The sequence below is a fragment of the Coturnix japonica genome, chromosome 1 (assembly GCF_054131305.1).
Source record: "Coturnix japonica strain WE chromosome 1, WE-NBRP24, whole genome shotgun sequence".
NCBI classification, from domain to species: Eukaryota; Metazoa; Chordata; class Aves; order Galliformes; family Phasianidae; genus Coturnix; species Coturnix japonica.
The window spans coordinates 159,431,875-159,452,516 of NC_140663.1; the positions used below are offsets into that span (position 1 = coordinate 159,431,875).

Below are 20,642 nucleotides of genomic sequence, written 5' to 3' on the forward strand. Positions count from 1 at the left end.
GCTCACAGCCCAAGTGAGAAATAGGAGATGGGGAACACAAGGCACTGAGATGCCTCAAACCCACCAGGGTCTGGGTGGTGAGGGGATCCCAGGGTCATGATTTCATCTGTGGTGTCCATGGTAGAGAAACCTTCCTTCAGTCACTTTTGGTACTTCGCACTCATTTCCTCTGCCCTGAAGCACTCTAATTTCCCACAGAAAACGAGACAACAGCAATTTGAGCAGTTCACTGCCAATTCTTTATTTTACCCCCTAGAAGACAGAAGGCCAAGGAGGGCGAGACATGGAAGCACAACTCAGATTATCTTGTCACAAACAGTAAAACCAAAGGTGGTTGCCCTCCAAAACACATCTTCATAACATGATGCACCGTGTGTCTGGAGGGGTCTGTTCTCACATCTTTCTTTCCCCCTCTGCCCATACACCTCTGCAGCAGATCCCTGCTGTCTGCTGCCAACAGGCCTCCTTCCCACCTTACCTTCTGAGCTCCTGGAGATGGGCCAGGTGGTGTGGCTGCAGCTCATGGGATGAAAACTGCTGTTCTGGAGCCAACGTGCTTTTTCTTTTCTTGACAGTCCTTCAAGTTCCTCAAGAACCTGGGAACTGAGTGGCCCTGAGTGCCTGTAGGAAGACCCCAGGATCGTTAATAACATCTGCATGCTTCCCTGTGGCCATGCACGGCGTAAGTTCTCTCCGCAGCTGCAAGATGCTCAGTCCTCCTCACACAGAACTTACAGCTTAAAGCTCAAGACAGAAAATCACTAATTCCTGTAATGACCACCCAACAAATTCTTCAAAAAGAGAATTTTCCATAACAGGGGCCACAGGACAAAGCACAGAAAGAGCTGAGTGGAGAAAGGAGACCGGACAAATATAGCATTCATGGGAAAAAACAACCCAACAGTGCATATCACCCTCATTGAGAAGGTTTATAATGTAAGTTTGCAATGAGCCGGTCCTGCCCCAGGGGTTTTAATCTCAACAACCAGGATGAAATAAGAGGAGTGGGAAGGAGGTAAACCTGTGGTTCTCTGCATTACGCAGCATAACTCTCCTTTGTTTACAGGTTGGAGACTTCTTTAAACCTATAAATAAACTGGGGATGTTAATGATGCCATTAATCTTCACTGGCCACTGACCCAGCTATTTTCAATGCTAAGGTTACGCTGCGTCCCTTAGCAAACACCAGTCTCCAGGGGAGGGCTGGATGCCGTGTGCCAGGCACTGGGCCACTGCTCTCAGCAGGACACTGCTACGTCCCTGGCTATGCACCAGGACGTGTTCCCTGTGCTGGCTCTCCTGGCCCTGGGCCTGGAGGAAGCAAATACTCATCAGGGAATAAATGACAGGAGAACACATGATCTCCTTGCCTCCTGCTAGGAAATGCCCTGACGGAGACCCTTGCTTGTCCAGAGGTCTGGCAGCCTGCTCCCCTGCCTCTACCTTTCCACGGGGAGAAAAGTGATTGCCCTTCTTCCACTCTTGTACAAAGCTGGTCTGAAATAGCTCAATACACAGGGACTGCAACACATCCTTTCCTTGTCAGGAATGGTGGGACACAGGAAAATTTCCATCATTCTTTAACAGCATGGAGCTGCACCAGTGGAGGTTTGGCTGCAGATGCTGGTCTGGCAGTAGCTGCCATGCTCCCTGGATTCACCTCACCCTTGTAATATGTTTTTGTTTATTATTTCTGCTACAATATGCCAGAAATATGAATTCCTAGAAGAGTAAACAAGGGTTTCTCTCCTTTTAGAAACAAAGTTCACACTTACTGGAAATAAGTCCCTTTAAAAACCAAGCCTGCAGAGTTTTCCTTTGAACTCCCTGCTTGGATACCCAAGATGGTCAGACGCAGCCACATGTGGCCAGAGAAACAAATGTTCCTGTACCACCAGATAATGATGCTGGTCAACCTCCTATTTTCTGTAACCTGCCAAGAAGTTGCAACATTCCCTCAGCAGTAGCACAGAGGAGTCATTCACGCCCCGGTCCCAAGCGATATTTGGCTATGGAAGTTATGAGAATTCTCTCTTCTGAAGCACTCAGCATTGTGACGCAGTTTCCTTACCTTCTCAGAAAGCACACAGAGTTTTCTCTGTGCTGTTTACTTTGTGCTGTTTGCTGTTATTTGCCAATTTCTTAATACCTATTGTTGTCTGGCTGCCACTTCCTATAAAGTATCCACAGAGGGCTATTAAGAGAAGTTTGGATGCTTTTTCTTACCTTACTAATGACATTTCTGGGCCTGTGTCAGCAATTTCTCCGTGGAGATCCAGCCCTCCTGACCTGACTTGCAACTCACAAGTAAAGCATCCTGCTCTCCCTCAGGAACTGCAATGAAATTCTTTTAATTTATTTGGGTTTTACTGTGCTTCCTTGATGATACACAATAGACAATCTGAAAGCAGTGTTAGTGCCACAGCTTCCAAGCTATCTAGTCTCTTTTAGGGTTCCTAAAGGCAGGGAAAACCACATATAAAGGACAACGGCATTTCATCAGATGGGTTTGCTTTCCATATAAAAGATGGCTGCATTTAGAAAGTTAGCTACCAACCCCCTACTGGGATAAACTGGAGCAACATCAACCTCAAAAAAGGAGTGGGGAAAAAAGCCCCTGAAAATCCCAGTTTTCCTCCTCATATTATTCTGTGCCTGGTGAAACCGTGTGTCTGGTGAGAAACCAGCTGGCATCAGACACACATTGGTCCTCCAGACAGACTCGACTGAACATTCACCTTGACGAAGTAATGGACTTGTCAAGCACAGGAAGTCCTTGCAGCCAGACTGATGATGGAAGGTAACCAATACTCCATGTGCAGCAGCAAGCAGTCAAGGATTTGAAATATTACAAGGCAGGAGACCTGAAATGTTAGAGAAGAAAGAGTATGTGGACAAGGGGATAGATTAGCAACATGTATGGGCCAGAAAAATGAAAAAGAAAAGCCAGAAATGTTTCATATTGGCCCCAAATGAATAGCAGCCTCAAATGAAGTCGTTAAGGTCAGTTGCATATGGTGAAAACACAGGCTAAGCCAAGCAAACAATCTCAGGCCATTGAAACAGAAGAAATAATCTCTCTAGAGCAAGAAAAGGCATCTGTTTCTTCATCCCAGTTACGAAAATGTCTAGTGTGAGCAGTGCTGAGTGCTCTGTGTGCAGGTGACACCATTGCCCAGCTCCTGAGGGGGACAAGCAGCCACTGCCCCGGTGCGTGATGCCTGCAGGCAGCCTGGCTGAGCTCCAGCACAGGGGTATGATGCTCCTGCTCCTGCAGATCCCACTTCTGCAAAGCAGGGCCACTGGCAGTGGTGCTATCAGGAGAGCCCATGGCCGCATTGTATAGGTGACACCAGATACACAGATGAAGAAGTTCCTTCCTTGCTCCTAAGTGGGTGCTGAACAGACAATGGGATTCAAGAAAACTAGAAATGACCACTGCTACATAAACCCAGCGCTTCAGCATGGAACAGAGCCTCCTACCTGCAAGTCTGAACAGACGTTGTAGCTAGATTGGGTTTCTCACCGGTCCGGAAGGAGAAATAAGCCAGTCGTGAGATTCATTCTCTAGTCAAATCTCTGTAGTAGTACGATTGTTTCCTCTGTAACCACTCAATGGGAACCAGTGCTTTCTCTTCTGTATTCAGCTTTTTGCTTCTTTGCTAGATGCAAAAACTTTGACGTTCACCTTAAGGACGTTTCTTTTCAGTTGCTTCATGTTTTCTTTTGCCAAGCTCTTCTAGCAATATTAACTGCATCTAATGAATTATCTCACAGCTGATCCTCATCAGTCTTTTAAACCCAGTGTTGCTTTAGATCTTGATTGCTGGTTTAATTTTTAACCCTCCTAGAATTGCTGTGTTCAAGCTATCCCAGCACACACCGCAGTCTGGAGTCAGTTCCTGGTTACACAGCGTAGCAATTGTGGGCAGAACACATGAATCAGGCGTGCTGGGGGTCTCTGCTTCTCCTGCACGTTATCCACAGGAAATGGTTCACAGCAAAAGTTCACCAGAATCCTGGAAAACAAAGATTCTTACTAGTTTAGGCAGCTGAAAAATGACGCAAATGACGAGCGCACATTTCACTAGCACTGCACACAAGCGATATTAGGCACGATCTTCCAGATTCTCTTTTCTGTTTCTCATTTCTGAACACATCTTCAGAAATGAATGGAGGTCCAGACTTTTAGGTTAGGATCCTTGTTTGATCCTACACCAAACTGGACAGATCTGCAGGCGCTGCCATTTCAAGTCCCGTCACTACTTACAGGGTCTGCAGGCATCTACCTGCTGTGGAAGCCAGGACATTTGTATTTGTATTTGTGATACCACCAGGACATTTGTATTTGTATTTGTGACACCACCAGGACATTTGTATTTTGGCAACTCACAGGTGGTTCAGGCACCCAATTTTCATCAGTTTGACTTTCAGTTCTAAAATCCTGGCCTAGAGATAAGCAGAAAACTGGAATTTGTCACCCAGAGCCTGGAAACACACTGGCCGTTTGGGTGCCGGAGTTCAGGCTGAAAACGAAGGCTCCTCACTTGACAGAAGGCTTAAAACAAAACAGGAAGTTATTAATATCAGAGGCTGAGCTGACTGGAGAACCAAACAATATGAAGCAGAATGTGTCTCCCCATCTTCCTGTTTATCTCTTGCTATTTTAGAACACAGGGAAGATGAAGAGTCACAGTTTCTCCATTACACTGTGGTGATACAAGGCAGTGAATTCGAGGCCGCAGCCTGTCTGTCATCACAGCAAAGATACAGCATCTCTCTCCTGCAGTCCCTAAAGCTTTTGCCATGCCTTGAAACAAATATGCAACCAATTCTGAAATGATGGAGTGGAACACAACAAAACAATGCAGTGCAGCAGCATGCAGGAGTTCAGAGAAGAATATGAGAGGTGAGTAAATGAAGACAGGGGAAGTCAAAGTGTCCTACAGAGTACATTAGAGAGCTTTAGGGCATCCCATTAGCTCTCCATACAGCTTGGCCAAACATCACTCTGCATCATATCCTCAGGGATATGATTTAGTGTAGGGTTGTTAGAGTTAGGGTACTGGTTAGACTGCGGTTGGACTTGATGATCTTCAAGGTCTTTTCCAACCTGGGTAATTCTGTGATTCTATGATTCTATGATTTGAGTTGGCTATTGTTAGTACTCTAAAGGATCCTCTTTGCTGTCCAAAGTATACAGTCCAAAGATACCTCAGAGCAGACCCACTTGGGACCTTATATGGCTTTCCCCAGTGCCATATCTGAATGCCTCCCAGCCTCTTATGTATTAATCTTGTGTTCCCTACGGTACAGAAGTGCTTTTCTTAGTGAATAAGGGAAAAAGGCCGAGAGCCTACCAAGGGATTCACTGGCAAAGCAGAAAGCTGCCTGCAGCTTGTCTAACACCTGAACGTCCCGACACACCCTCTTCTCCCCAGAAATGTGGGAAAAGTAGAAGCAAAAGCAAAGCTATAAACCAGTGGTTAAAGTCATTTGCGAGGCCTTGCTGCAACCTCCCAGGCAGCGATCACTGCAGAGCCTGGCGGGTTTGTTGCTACCACACCACCTTTCCCCTCTCGGGGTTTCTGCTGCATCCCAGCACGAGCTGGGAGCTGCCTGGGGCAGAACCTTCCCCATTCATTATAACCGGGTCTGAGAGTCACGTTATTTCATGCTACTCGTGTCTGCCTTGTGAAAGCTGTGAGCGGCTGACACAAGTGAAATATGCATGAGAGAGTGCCATCTGTGCACACCGGTCCGCTTTCACCTTCTCTACTCGCTCTGGGATTTTAGACTTTTAGGGATATTATTTAGGGTGCAGACGATAGCTCCTGGGGGTGACGAGGATCCAGCCAGTGAGTCAAACCAAGCCTAGAAGCCCTGCATGTGGCAGAGGAATTTATAGGAATGAGACCTGGCAGATGAATTGTTTATGAAAACTCTGACATCCCAGCTGCTGCTGTGAAGGATTTATGCAGAGGAGATGTGTGTATTCCTGCTCCACTACTGCCTACTCCTATGTATTTCCTCTCTCCCAGCCTGTCAAGGCTTTGCTAGGAATATATTGATGTACGCTATTCCTGAAGAGTCTTGGGAAAGAATCTAGCGGGTAAAGATGTGCTTCAAAGCAGATCTTCAAACATCTGTTAGTACTTACTGCACAAATATTTAGCGCACTGCAGGACAGAGCTGCCTGTAGCTTCAAGGCAAACACAAATGCTAAGAGGTATTAAATGTTGCTCAGTATAAACAAGGTAGCCTGGACTAGCTTACTGTTTAGGTGGTAATGGGAGGGGAAAGCCATGTTGCGTACTTAAAGCCCGGTCCTTTCCCCAGTTTATTCCCCATGTTTTATCTCCACTCTCCTGCCAGGTGAATGAGGAGATCACATGGCTGGCTGGAATCCCTGCATCGCCTCCTGGAAGGATCTGCAGTTCTGGTGCACAGCGGGGACAGAAACATAGCACCGATGCTGTAAGGACATGGCACCAACACTCATCTCGATGGGCACAAAGCACCATGAACGACATCTCAGTATCTCTAATTCACAGTCTTCTGTACGGTTTAACCCCACCTCCTTGGAGATTTCAACTAAAACACAATTTGGAGCAGCTCTGCCCTGGATGTATGTTATCTCCTGCCAACTGCTGCAGGGACAGTCATCTGTGCCAGCAGAGCAGTAATAAACAGCTGGGCCGGTCGCCTTCAGTCACCTTGGTGTGATTTGCTGGAGCTCATTTGTCAGAGCCCTAAATCACAGCAAAAATGCTGGAAAACAGCCTAAAATGGATACACACGCATCTCAAAACCTGCAAAACCTCACATCATGCAGTGTAGGCCAAAAAGCAGGGTCTTCCCTACGACAGCTGATGCTGGTTCTCTGATCCAAACAGCATCAACAGTCACACTGACACTGGTGTCTCTGGACGTATAGAAATATCCCTGCCATTGACAAGGCTGTTACTGCACAGGTAGACACTTCTAATGCAGATCCGATTCAGTTCTGCCTTCCTGGAGTTGAAGAGGGATTTTCTATCACGCTGAGTTAATGCAACTGAGCCAACAGGAATTAAAGCTATGCCCTTTTCTGCCTGTTGAGACACAGTGAAAGAAAGCAGCCACCTTAAATCAAAGGGTCCAGATTCAGGGAGGTGCTCAAGCTAGAAATCAGAAGGCAGTTTACAGATACTTTGATAACTTAAGCTTTTATCATTCCACAGGCCCCGGAGATCAGTTGGTGAGAGCTGAGTGAGTTTCCTCATATGGTATTTGAAGGCAAAGTCAATCCACATTTGCTTCCCAACAGGCAAGCCCAGACAGCTACAGTGAGTTATAAAAAGGGGAGATTAAACACAAGTTTTGCAGTGCTACTCTCTGAAGAGATACCATCGGTTCAACCGTTTGTGCTTAGGAGTTAGGAGTCTAAATCAGATGCAGGCAGCTTTGAAGCACCAGTTTTGTCAAGGATATCCCTTGCTTTGTCCTATCTTGAAAACTGAATTGTTTAGCTATTAAAAGAGATTAATGTAATCTTTATGTCTATGAAATTGGATTTTGAAACTGCTTGCTCACTGTACTACCGTGAGTGCTGCAAATAAAGCCTCTTCTCCTGCTCGTGATGCTACAAACGATGGGTCACACCTTGTACGGGCCAAGAGCTTGTTGGCACTATAAGAGGTGGGGATGATCACCTGTCCCATTCAGGGCTGCCTGCAAGAAACACCATGGGATCTCCAGAATAGCATCTCTGGGCTGTATGCTAAGGAAGACATTGAGACACAGGTGAGAAGCATGAGGAAGATTCTGCCGGCCCTACAGCAGCCTGGGGAAACTGGGGAGCTCATAAAAGCTGCCTTTGAAACCTGAGAAACCAAAGGTGAGGTTGAGTCTAACGAAGCAGGGGTAGCAAGGCCAGGCAAAGCAGCCCTACTGAATGCTGCTTTCTTTGCCTCCCGTTCTTCCACTACTTTTTTTTTTTTCTTGGCACACTCTTTCACCTAAGGAGGGTAATTTAAAATGGGTATCATTATCCATGCATAGGGGGAAAAAATCAAGCAACGTTTTCCTCTGCTGGTTTAATAAGCTGATGGCTGCCAAGAAACTAACAGTAAAGGTTAAGAAATCTGAGCCCCTCCTGCACGTTGCTTCCCTTCCCGCTGCCAGAAGCAGCATGTTGTGCTCTCCTCCAACAACCTGGGAAACACGGCTCATAGCCCTGTGAACATGATCTCGCCACAAGTGTTGACAGTCCAGTGGCTTCACTCAGAGGTAAATGGCAGAAGAAGAGATATCCCGGGGCACGAGGCAATTGCAGCAGTGTCAGAGATTGCTGCTTGTCGGCAGCTCACTCATACCGTGCCTCACTGCAGCAGCTTCTGTTCACTTGAGGTTCCTGGCTGTAATGACTTTATTACCACTTCCACCACAGACTGCCCATGCACAGCTCTCCATAGGCACTTCAGCCTTCTGCTGGCAGAGGGACAGTGATGCATCCTCTGGCTGTCTGAAGCAATTGCTCTTTTCAGCTCTTGGGTATCCCTAGCCAGGGATCAGCAACTCCACGCTCCAAGCTTTGTTATTTTTGCTAGCTCTGTGCATCCTCTGGATGGTCCCTGCCAAGTTCCCTCACTTGGGAGAATGGAACCTATTTGCAGAGTAAACTCATTGTGGCAGCACTGACTTCTGACAAGACATCCCTGTGCAACGCTGCGGCCTTACAGTGACGCCCCTCGTGAGTAGAGAGAAAAATGAAGACACGTGGTTTTTAAATGGCTGTTCTTTCTTAAATGGCTTGTCTTGATGCATCTGGTAGAGACTGCAGAAACACCTACCTGACTGACAGGAGTGCTAGTACAATATGGGGGGCCCTACACCCACTAAGTGGGCACGTGCCCACTAACTGCTGTTTCCTTGATGAAGAGCTTTGCTTTTGATTTCTGAATTTCATACTGAATTGAGAGCACTTGTATGCTGTCCCAGTACTGCTCTCACTATGCCTCCAGGGCTAGACTCAAACCTCAAAGTGAATAACATGGCACAGTCGTGCTGCCTTAGGGCTTCCCAAGGGCACCCCGGCAGCCTGGATGCCTGTGTGTCGTCATCCCAAAGCTGGCCCATACTGATGGCAGCCCCACAGCCTCTGCTCCGTGTTCCAGGAGAGCTCTCTGTAGCAGCAGTGCTGTGGTAGCTGACTGTGATGGTCCCGCTAACACAGAATAAAGAGAAAAAAGGGATGGCAAAATCAGCATCACGGAGGAAGCTGCAGAGCAGTCACAGTACCTACATGTCCTGCATTTTCAGCTGGCAAGGTGACTGAGGGCTGATGGGAGCTGCTACATGTACTAGGCTGAATGAACGCTTCAAGATCCCACTGCTGGGAACTGACAAGATTTTGTAAGTACGTGAAGCTTTACACTGTCTTACTGGTATCTGAACATCTGCTTCTGATTAAAAGGCAACTCAGTCCTGACCTACCTACAGAGAAGACCTTGAGCATTGGATTTTTTAAAGCAGCGGATAGGTCAAAATGCAAATGCTATTAGGAGAAGCTCAAGTGAGCATGTAAATGTTACATTTGGCTCTACCTGCTTCTAGTGCCATTCTCCTGCCCATATCTACCTGTTATTTCTTATAGTCAGAAATCCTCAGAGCACATATGTTTTGTTCAGAGGCCAGTGCAGCAGTCTTAGTTATGAGTATTGACTCCTTGGTAGTAGCAATAATAATAGTATTTCATTAACCCTGTTAGTAGAATCCTTTTGACAAGACACCTGGTTACATTACTAACAAAAGCCATCTGTATTTCTACAGACCTGTAAGTTAACTCCTCTCTCTCTTTCACTACCGAAGCATAACTAGGATATCACAGTAGATTTTTATTGATAAGGTTTCTATCAAGAGGAATTAAATTGCATTTGCCATCAGCCACGTGGCATTAAATACATTAACTGAAATTTTACCAGCCACCAACCAACAGCACAGTGTAAGCACCATAAGATATGGAAACGTTCTTTCTTTCTTCTATCTTTCCAGCTCAGTAGGGCTGCCACTTAGATATTTCTGAAACTGAATGAACACAAACGTCATTATTCCTAACACAGACCATCTTGCAGTGAACACATTTTCAAGTGCTCAGAGCAAAGCAGAAAGGAGTACAGGAATCCTGAGGAGTTACGAAACATTCCCATATTAGGTACTGTTTCCATGAAGAGCTGGCTTCCCAGTTTATCCATTATCATTATGCCTATTTATTGCACAGTAAGTATGAGGGATGCGTGTCTAGACTAAAAACCCATTTTTTATAGGTGCTACATGAGAAAGCACCTGGCATGAGGTGATCCCTACTCATATAGACTGCAATGTGGTGTCACGGTGACTCTGTCAGTGGAGCTCAGTGCCAGGACCAGAGACACAAACCAGCACACAGGAGGATCTACCAGGAACACCAGGAGCATTTCTGAGCTGTGCAGGTGATGGAGCACTGGCACAGGCTGCCCAGAGGCTGTGGAGTTTCCTCCTTGGAGATCTTTCAAAGCTGCCTGGATGTGGCTCTGGGCACCCTGCTGTGGTTGTCCCAGCTGGAGCAGAGGTTGGACAAGATGACCTCCAGAGGTGCCTTCCCACCTCGGTCGTACTGTGATTCTATGAATTTGTTTTCCAATCAGTGTCCAAGCATTGAGCTAAAAAGCCATGAGGGCCTTCAAGACATATCTCCACTGCACCAGGTGAACTGCAAAGCTTTAGCTGCCCCTGGATCAGCATCACCAGCTTGGTCAAGGCCTGGCTGAACAAGGTTTGACCTTTCTGCTGCCTTGTAATCTGGTGTTAACACAGATATACTGCCCAGCCTACTCTTGTTAGCACCTGTGCAGGCCATGGTGCAGCTGTGTGTGGTGACACCAGTTTGTGCCTGCCAGCCTGGAAACCACTGCTGTGGGATATAGTGTGGGTACATGTGCAAGTCCTTATGCCACTCCATCTGATGTAGGGTTTTAGTGGGCCCTTATTCCAACAAGGTGTTGTGAGGACCCATTTTAAAGGAGATCACAGAGGGAAAATTAAGAGGGAAAGGTAGGTGAGACAGTGAGCAGAGATTATATGAGACACTGGAATCTAAAGGCATAAGGCAACATTATTAATGAAGGGGCTCGTGTTCGACAGTCATGGCACTGTGAGTTCTTTGTATACAAATAGAGAAAACAGAGTTAATAGAGTAAAATGATATAAGTAAAACGTGGCCATTTTTCTGAATATACACTCTTCGAGAAATAATGTCGACAGAGCCAGAACGGGCCTGATATATCCAACTCTCATACGCACATCCTCATTCTTATGGTTTAATAATCATAATGAACTGTAGGGGGAAGGTAAATAGTCGTCATTCCACGCATCTGAGGATAATAATAATAATGAAGAGATTTCAAACATTGGTAATGACTTGTAGAACTGCGCATTGCTTAAAACATTGAATGCAAGCCAAGAAATACCCCTCAAGGCTACAATCAAAAACTGTTTTTGGCTCTACACTGTGAACAGAAATTGTATTTGATCAACAGAGCTATTGCAACAGCCTTACTGTTTAGCCTCTAGAAGCTTGTCTCTGAAGCAGCAGCCCTCACTGCCTGGCAAAGCTTGGGGCTAGTGAAACTGCAGCCTCTGCTAACAGCTTTGGGATGGTCATGATAATGACTGAGGAACACCTCAGGTTCTCCTTTTGCTAGTTCAGGAGCCTGTGTAGCTTTTCATGAGGAAAGAGGAGAGATCTGAGGGTGGAAAAAACGTTCCTCTTTTAGAGAGCAGATGTTGCTTTGAGAGAATGAAATCAACTGGACTGGGTTTTGCAGAGTGGTTCAGAGTTCTGCCCTCAGTAGCTATACAAACATGAAGGCAATCCCTGGTCCAGCAGCCTTGCAGGCTAAAAAGAGAACAGGTGCCTGTGTGCTCACCCTCCCACAGCCGGAGAAGAAAAAACCTCCTTCCTGAGAGCACTGGCACGAAGAGAAGGAAAAACTTGAAAATATCTTTTAACATACGTTCTCAGAGAATGACACACCTTCTCACAGTATCTTAGGGTTTGTTTGGTTTGTTTGGTTTGTTTTTGTTAGTGTTGAAATGCGAAAAACAGAAAACACTTAAATAGAGGCCTATTATTCATATTCATATCTGCCATCACAGACATGTTTCCTGCTGGCATCTCTAAGGAAAAGGAAGGCTTTAGAGAAGACAGATAGTTGTTAAGGACAGAGAATCATTTTCAGTGGGGAACAAGAAGCTGTTTTGATTCAAGAAAATGACGGAACGATACTGACTGCCCCTCAATACAACATACCCTACCTGGAGAATTATTGAGCGACATACAGGAGATCAGCATCTCCAGGCTGCTGATCTGGCAAACTGGACTTTCTCCAAACACAGGAATAAAATCTAAAAAATTAGCAGGCTCCTGTTCAGCAAAAAGAAACCAACGGTGCAGGAAAGCTGTGCTCTGTCACAGGCACGAGAGCTCAGATGTAAAACAGATCCTTAGGAGAGGATTTTCAAGCAAATATGCCATAGGAGAGAGTCCAGAACACAAAGAATCAACTGGGTCCTCATGGAGGCCATGAGCAAAGTATGGACCAAAACACAACCAAACTAGGTAATCTAGAAATAGTCTGTGTGATGCACACAGAGAAGGCACCCCAAGTCCTCTCTAAGCACAGAAATAAGAAGCCTGAAATGTGCTGGCTCTAAGAGTTCAAACTGCCATTAAGAGTCACATGGCTTCTTAAAGTATCAGCTCTGATTTTCATCAATAGTTTGCATTCTTATTATATGAACCTGGTGGGCATTTGCTTTCTGCAGAGTTGCTTTGGATAGGCATGGGCACATTCCCAGCACCCAAGAGATAAAGATCACAATATCTGTACAACTGTTACACCCTTACTGCTGAAAAAAACCAATAGACTGTGAAGTGTGGTGCTGTGTGCATGTACAAGCACCTAGTGAGCTAACAGAGAGAGAGCAGAGAGGCCACCCCAGGCTGCTAGGATCAACTGCATGAGCAGTTAAGCCCCTTAAGAAGGATTGGCATCTAGTCCCGTGAACAAAAAGTTCGTTTGTAATTAAAATCAAATCCCAGGAAGGGTGTGTGTTGCATCTCTTCGGAGCACGTGTGGATTTGGAGCACAATGGGGAGATCAGCAGTGTTCACACTACCTTTTATCTGCTGCCCTTAGTAACCCCCACAGGTGGTGATCGATGCCTGCCATGTTTCCTATGCTTCCTTGTCCACGTGCTGAGGACAAACAGCGCAGCACTGCTTCCATTCATGCTGCTGTGCAACCGTGAGGATGTGGCTGGGCTCCAGGATTGTAAATACCTAACAGAGATCAGGTGCTGGCCTGGTCCCAGGCCAACTCTAATAGCATAGGATCACAAAGGGATCTCAAAGGCTTGTCCCTTCTCTTGTGAAAAGAAGGGCACTCAATCAAGAAAGAGTTCCCCTATTTTTTTCACTGGAACTACTGAGATCTGAGAAGCTGACTGGTCATAGAAAGACACCACAAGTTTAATCACAGAATATCCCAAGTTGGATGGGACCCACAAGGATCATCGAGTCCAGGTCCTGGCTCCAAACAGGACCACCCAAAAATCACATAGATTTGAGAGCACTGCCCAAACGCTTCTTGAATTCTGGCAAGCTTGGTGCCTGCCCTGGGGAAGCAGGACCACAGCTGTTTCTTGTCTTTGAGTACAAGGTTGCATTGCTGTAACCTGCCTTCTTACAAAGCTCTGTGCACCCCTTCCCCCCTGGGAGCTCCCGGCTGCCAACCCTGTTCAGACTCAAGAGCGCTGGGTGGGAGGGAGGTTGTGATGGGATGGCTCCTAATTATGGCTAACATCTGCTTGTTGAGGGAGCTGGGAACCAGCACTGCCAAACAGCCCCATCCAGTCCGTGCAACATGACTAAACAGATCTGCACAGGCAGATCTCTGCAGAGTGAGCGGAAACCAAACACACACAGTGCACTGCAGGCTGGCAAGCACAGCCTTTTTTCTTTTTGGTTTTTTTTCCCTAATGAAACTCATCCTTCCCTTTTTATTTACTTCCAGTGGGAGGAAAGACTGGACAAAAACCTACTGTCTCATCACTGAGGTGTCGCACAGCGTTCCACACTGCAGCTATGAGGAATTCCTCCCCTAAAAACGAGTACAGCTGGTGCTTTGCAAAAGGATGGTGAGGAGGAGTCATCCTTGCAGGGGGAGGCAGAGATCCGCAGGGCAGCCCGGGGCAGGGAGCCGCTCTGCAGCTTGTGTGACTTGCCAGGGGAGAGAATTGCTCCAACAAGTTGCGCAGGCTCCTACAGCAGCTATGAATCCGATTCTACAAAAGAACCAAGTTATCAACAACATCATCACATGCCCAGATCACATGGCGGAGACGGCAATGCACAGGAGCAAGTGTTGATTTTTGTTTGTTTGTTGATTCTTGATACAAAATGGGAATGAGAAGTGAAACTTGGGTGGAGCTTTCTGCAGTTCGTTATGAGGGAAAATAACGTCTTTGTAGCGCCTCCTGCCTTTGCTCTTGTTGACACCCTTGAGCATAGAGTTCTCTGGCTCTACCAGGGCTGTCCAGGCTGCTTTTTGTTCCAGCGCCTCACAGCCCAGGTAGCTATGGGGTGTCTCAGCAGGTCTCCCCACCTGAGCAGGGTTGAAGTGCTGCTCCCTGCCTGATCCAGGTGTGAGTGGCTGCAGCAGCGCTCGGCACAGCTGAGTGGCCACCAGCAGGAACAGGCTGGGCTGTGCTGAGGAAAAAAAAACACAAAGATCTCCGAGTGGGAGGCGTTGAGATTCCAGCCCAGGGAGGGGATGCTGGAAGGAAGTCAGAGTGGAGAAGGCCCTGAGTCACACCAAGGCACCGCGTCTGCGCTGCGGCCTTCTCAGCCTCACTGCAGCTGGGACCTGTAACTGGCTTCTTTCAGGCAGTGGCAGGAAAGAAATCCAGGTTGCCTCCTGCGTCCTTCAGCCCACGGTGATTTAGACCTCCCCGGAGAGCAAGGCCTTGCTGGCAGACCAGCTTCAAAACAGATCTTTAGCTGCCTGGTTGGATTTTACCACCACAGCTGGTTATTTTTTTCAGACACACCACGTACATTCAAATCATCCCATCCTGATGTGTCTCAAAGTGAAACAGCATGTTTTAACTCACAGAAACCTTTTCAAGTTCTGCAGTGTTCCATCTCCAGCTCTCTTCACGCTCTGTGGTGCCACAGACCCCATAGACTCAAACCAGCAAAAGAACCAGTTTGTTGCACTAACGGTTTCCAAAGGAAAACTCTGTAATTTCTTTCCCTGCTTCTCTCCTATGATATCTATAGATCTGCAAGCCTTATGCTGGGGAGTCATTTTCTATAATCCCATTCACAGCAGCCACAGATTGTTGCAGTGAGAAAAAATAACAGCAGGTCAGCAAGCTGCCTGCCTGCCTCTCTCCTTGCAGGGATGACAGCAAACCAGCCTTCCCCTGGCAGAAAGCAACCAAAGCTTTGCTGTGTTACAGCAGCAGGGAGGGCTCCAGGTTCTCCTGGCAAGGCTCAGCTTTACTGATGAATTGTACATACACACGTGGAAACACTGCTGTAGTGAAACAGCATAAGCATGCCCACTCAAAGATGGAAGGGCTGCTTGGGCCCAGGACCTTGCCTCCTCCTGCCCTAAGCCACAGGACTCTGAGCTGCAGGACACGCGCAGCTCAGCTGTTTCCTTTTAACTACTTCAGTACCATTAAAGTAGCACAGACTCAAATGTGGCTACAGTGATACTGCTATAAAAACACGGAAAGAAAACTAGTTTAACAGAGCATAGTACCTTTGTGCTAGTACAGAGTGTGCACGCTGCTACTTGAACCAGTACCAGCCTCCTTGTGAAATTATCTCTGTAAGTGAAAGTCCTGTGCAAGCACTATGGGGAGGTGAGAGCTGTGAGCTGCAGCAGGAAGAGTTTGCATCCTGCAAAGTATCCTTCTGGTTTACAGGAACCAGAAACGTAAAGGAGGATATTCGTCTTCCTTTAAAAAAAATAGCCTGCTCTAAAGAATTCCTTTTCCAACCACAAGAGGATACAAGATGGAAGGGATAGAGGCCCTAATAACCCACCTGGAAATACTTTGTATGGAAAAGCTGTTCAGCAAGTTTGGGGATTATGCCAAAGAATTATCAGACAAGCCTCGCTTGATTTGGGTTTGTGGGCAGCTTTTTACAGCCCAGCAGGATTTCCCAAAGCCGAGGTGCTTTTAAGCTGCCCTTGTATGTGCCTGGCCCTTATTGCAGCCCTGGCTGCAGGCCAAAGGGATTCTGTTTGTGAGAGAGTGAACAAGTGAGGATCGTTATGACTTGGAAGACGCTCAGTTCTTGCTCACTGAGAACTCTGGAGATGCAGAATGGGACAGAAAATGAATCAAAACGTGGGAGTGATCATCAGTAGGGTGATGGCATGGTCCAGAAAAATTTCAGCTATTCTGGACGTGGTTTGCAAACTATGGAACAACTTGCATACCCAAGTAAGCAATCTTTGGATGCAGGAGGATAAAAGGCTTCCGGCAAGATTTTTGTGTATCTCCAGCTCTCAGGCAGTCACACATCAGCAGATCTTTACCCTGACATGGAGTGAGTTCCAGTAGCTGCTTAACAGCTGAGGCTCCACTCCTAATCCTTCATGGTGGCAATTTACCTTATGGGCTGGGGAGCAGAAGCAGAGTGTTAAAGCACCACAGTTCTCAGAGCTCTACAGCAGAACCTCTGCTGCCCTCTCTTCGAGAGGAGGGAAAGCAGTGCAATGAGAAAGTAAAGAAAGAAAAGAACTACTGTAGTTTTTCAAGTTTGAAAGGATGACTACAAAAAACATCCAACCTCCTGCAGACCAAGACAATTGAACTCTGACATCCATGAGGCTCCCTGGCAGCATTTCCAAATGAAAAATTATGGATTTTTGAGCAATCTTGGTTTTGGGAGGAGTGGGGGGCTGAAGAAAGGAAGAAAGAAAATTAAGTTCCATGGAAAGCTGCCATTCTTCATTGAATCAAAAATAGAACTTCTTGGAAGTTTACCAAGCAGGCATTTTTTGTGTGGAAAACACTAACTCTTCAGATTGGGCACTGTCCCAAGGAAAAATACACACCAGTTTTGGACAGGGATAGAGTTAGGAGTCTAGATGCAATAGAGAGACTCATTCACTCTGAAATACTTGCCAAAGAGTCCCGCTATGGCAGGACATGAGACACTTGCAGTGCCTGCTGTTTCTCTGTAGCACATTATAGGTCTGTCTATAAGCCTCTGACTATGCATCCACAAGGCTTATGGGAAGCATTAGTGAGTTCTGGAGCACAGCTTGCCTGTTACAGTCAGTGGAAATCCAGTCACTACAGTTACTGGGGTCCCAAGAGTATTTATTTGAGCTTGACACTTACATTTGAACAGATGACTTACGCTCTGTGCCACACTGAGGTGATGAAGGCTGAAGGGAAGGATGTCAGTGTGATTTTTCAGAGCAGGTAACGGGAATGTTTTCTTTAGTCCAAGTGTCATGTTTAGAATGAGGCAAGGCACAGAAGGAGTAAGAAATAAGCAAGGAAACTGGTTGTCCCCTGGGCTGTGATGGGATTCGCTAAAATGATTTTGGTGCTGCTAAAATAATACTTACTAAGGCTACGTTCCACACTTGATATTGCTTCTTGCCATGAGTCTTTAGGCAGTGGAAAAGGACAGGAAACAGGACAACAGATTTTATCTCAAGAGGCTTCCTCCACCCATTGAAAAGTCCCAGACCTACCCCTGCTCTATATTTGATCTCTTCCACTGTAAAGAAAATTTTCTTGTAGTTCTCTTTGAACTCCCCCACTTTCTATGATGATTGTCTTAACAGTATGAGTACCCAAATTCTGCATTTGGCTGCATACGCTTACCTACCCATGCAGTTCCTCTTCCCCATGTTTCATCTTTTGCTGGATGCAATGCTGTTTTCAGTGAGTCAAAACTTAAGAAGCATTAAGACCACCTAACTTTCACCAAGGGAAGGCAGGTGATTAAATTCCTCTTTGCTTCTGCACCATGAACCAAGCCTTTTTCCTGATGGGGTTGTATTCCCACAAACCACACATCTTTGCCGTTGGAGCCACACAATGTGCATATTCCCAGCTAGTAGAGCCTTCCACCTGGGCCCGCACTGAGAATATCTGATTGTTTCTCTTTTATTTGAAGGGAGAATCCTGTGTTAGTATTCTTGCCCGGGGCACAGCACAGCTCTTAAACAGGACTAGTATTTCTGGTTTCTTCACAATACTGGCTTTATCAGCCAGAAGAAAGCTCAAGTCTTGAGTTTTTTCCACAGAGGGTCACAACAGGCTTTGCTGGAGCCTCACACCAGTCTGAGAGCCTGAGACTGCACCACCAGCATGGTTACTTGTGCAAGCAGCCTCTTGCTCATAAACAAAACAGCTCCATCTCCTCTTCCTTCTGTACTTTCATGCCCCAGTTGCTCACAAGGATGGTAGAACCTGCACAGGACTTGGCAAAGCAAGAGCAACATGTATTTGTATTTCTGTATGTATGTAGGTATGTGTGTATCTGTGTATTAAAGATGGACTAAACGGAGTTGTTTTTTCATTGCTGTTTTGTTTTTGAGTTGTATAAATCTAGCACTTTTGTTGCTAACTTCCACAGCATAAAGGGCCACATTAGAGCTAACCTCCTGTGGTATTGTCCCTAAGAGAGCAAGAGAATCAGTCTCAGGCATACCTGTATCTGCGCAAGGCCGCATTCCCTTGAGAAAGTCAAGTGAAAGGCTATGTGCTTGACTGACAGCCTGTCACTTTCACACAGATACTCAAGCAAGACTAACCCCGAAGGAGCCAGTGAGAAGAAAGATACTGGGAACGTACTGAAAGAGGGCATGAGAAGGAGAAGAGGACACAGAGGAATCAATCCTGTTCTTCTGTCCACCTGTTGAATGTTTCAATATCACAAAAGCAGATGATGTTCTTGAGCATCATGCAACATGGGAAGAGGCTGAGTGCAGGGAAAAGGCTCCCAAGGAGCTGTCTAGATCCTTGGCTGTAAGGATGTGGGTGGCATCAAGGTGTGAGCAGACAGATTAGGATAACAACTGAACAAAAAATTACACTAAATATTTTTTATCAACTAAGAAAACATTGGAAGGTGGTGACTGACTGTCAGGAAAAGGATGACTCAGAAAGCAGCTGTGATAAAGGAGTAGAGGTGTTCCTAATGTGTTCTGTCATGGGCTGGCATGTGCTCCTTCACATTTGGATGGCTAAAGCTTAGGGAGCTGATTCGCTCTTCTTTTTATAGGCCGGCAACTTGTGCTGATGCACAAGTCTCAGTATTGTCATAAAAGCACAGCAGCTTTGGAAAAAATAGGGATTAGGAAGAAACTCTGTGAAACAGTCCATGAAGTTCTGAAGTTCTCTCCCAACCCTTGTTAGATGCCTTTTCTCTTACTGTAAGATTTCCATTCCAAACTACATATCCTTCCCAACTCCCTTCCCCGGCAGCATCCTCCTTTTGCCCTTCCTCTTCCCCACTTAGCAGCTCTTTCTGTCCTCCTAGGGCTGTGGCAAGTAATGAGGGGCAGGTCGTCCTTCTTTAGTAGAGGACTGTACAGGCAGTGGGCACAGATGAGCTGTTTACACCAGGAACATCTGTTTTTGCTTTTTGTGGACACAAACAAAACAGAAGTCTGCTACTGACCAAAGTGCAGCCACACTTGTGGAAGCCACTGCAGCTCCTTAACGCTCATGACAGCCATGTGCAGAGGACCCTGAGAATGAGGAGGCTAAAAAAAAAAGCTCTGGATATGGCTAGTTTTTCTCTGAAATGCCTGACATCCAAGAACACGGTAACCACGAGTTTGTTCATTTTAAGTACAACAGCGTGGGAGAGAAGCGCACAGGGAGAAATCATACTCCCACTGCCGGCGACGTGAGGACAGCAGCGAGGGAATACTTCCATCAGGGCTCTAACCTTGCAGCTACCGGTTCTGCTATGACTCCTTCCTGGGAAGGACTGGACTTGCAAGGCACCAAGGACAGCAGTCAAATCCAGAACTGTGGATGTAAATCACCAAATGGAAAGGGGACACAACTGAGACTGTACTAGCAGAGATTGTGCAGCTATTTGGGGTGAGAAGCGATGTGGCTGCCTGCCCACGAGCCCTGCACTAACATGGGATCTGTGCAAGGAGATCTTGCAGTGCTGCAGGGCAGAGAAGACCAAGCAACATGATCTAGATATAAGGCACCGCAGGACAGCAGGGAGATGGTCAGACACATGCCCACACAACCCCCAAGGCCCACAAACTCTTTACTCAATGGATTTACTGTAGCTCAAAGAAAGATTATTTATTAAGATCATCCAATTTTTTTCCTTTTTTTTTTTTTTTTTTTTTTTTAAGGAAAAAGTAACCCCTTATCAGAAATGTAAGGCAAACAAACCCTACACAGTAAAGCTGCTGTGTCAGGAAGTACGGAACAAACCCACATCTCATCAGAACTAACCCGCTTTTAGCTTTGCATCCAAAAATATTAGTCCACTTATTGCCCATTAAAAATTCCCTTTGTCTCTTCTCAGTTGCGGTGCAATG

At 46.3% G+C, this 20,642-nt stretch overlaps 1 long non-coding RNA gene across 6 annotated transcripts in view; it reads right to left on the minus strand.

Moving 5' to 3' along the window:
* Positions 1–216: 216 nt before the first annotated feature.
* LOC107308251 (uncharacterized) overlaps positions 217–20,642 on the minus strand; it is a 49,707-nt gene continuing 29,281 nt past the window's right edge. For 5 of the 6 annotated variants that reach the window (XR_014942157.1, XR_014942155.1, XR_014942159.1 and 2 more), the window contains 3 exons: positions 3,484–4,019; positions 2,739–2,864; positions 217–621 (listed from right to left, as the gene is read on the minus strand). This is a non-coding gene — a long non-coding RNA (uncharacterized LOC107308251). Of the gene's footprint in view, positions 622–2,226; positions 2,335–2,738; positions 2,865–3,483; positions 4,020–20,642 lie in introns of all 6 variants that reach the window. The other variant, XR_014942156.1, reaches the window with a different exon arrangement.